Here is a 775-nt window from a genome sequence, read left to right on the forward strand (position 1 = left end):
TACACTGTATCAATATCTAAATTCATGGTGATGTTACGTGTTGGCTTTGAGGGTTGTAAGGTCTGTACTGGTGGGAAGTATTTTCAAACAGCTTGTTTTCAGACTTTGGTAATATCAGTTATCAGCCCCATGCTTTTTGTTCTTTGGGTTTTTTCTTTTTTTTTTTTGACAAGGTTTTGCTCTGTTGATCAGGCTAGGGTACAATGGTGTCATCATAGCTCACTGCAACCTCAAATTCCTGGGTTGAGCCATCCTCCTGCCTCAGCCTCCTGAGTAGCTGGAACTACAGGCACGTGCCAAAACACCTGGCCAGTTTTTCTGGTTTTTTGTAGAGATGGGGTCTCACCGTGTTGCTCAGGCTGGTCTCTAACTCCTGGGCTCATGCGATCCTCCCACCTTACCCTCCCAAAGTGCTGGATTACGGGCATGAGCCACTGTGCCTGGCCTAGCTCTATGATTTTTAGCAAAGTTTATTTCCTACTCTGTAAGATGGAGATAACAACATCTATTGATGTAAAGGGTCAAGTGAAGAAAAGATAGTAGTTGCTGCTACGTGACTTGAAAGGTAAGTGTGTTTATATCCTGCTGTCATATAGCTATAATTTCTCAATAAACTGTGTGTGTAGAAGAGAGTCGTATTGTGGGTTTCTCGTGGGAATCGTGTGAAGCCCTTTGTTAAAGACCGTGTTAAAGAAAGAACACTGTTCAAGGATTTAATACATTTTCTTTAGCAAAATGTCGCTAGTGAATTAAAGAGGAAGCGTTGGTTTTTCCA

Source organism: Propithecus coquereli, unplaced genomic scaffold (genome assembly GCF_000956105.1).
Source record: "Propithecus coquereli isolate 6110/MARCELLA unplaced genomic scaffold, Pcoq_1.0 Scaffold11, whole genome shotgun sequence".
In the NCBI taxonomy this organism is placed as follows: Eukaryota; Metazoa; Chordata; class Mammalia; order Primates; family Indriidae; genus Propithecus; species Propithecus coquereli.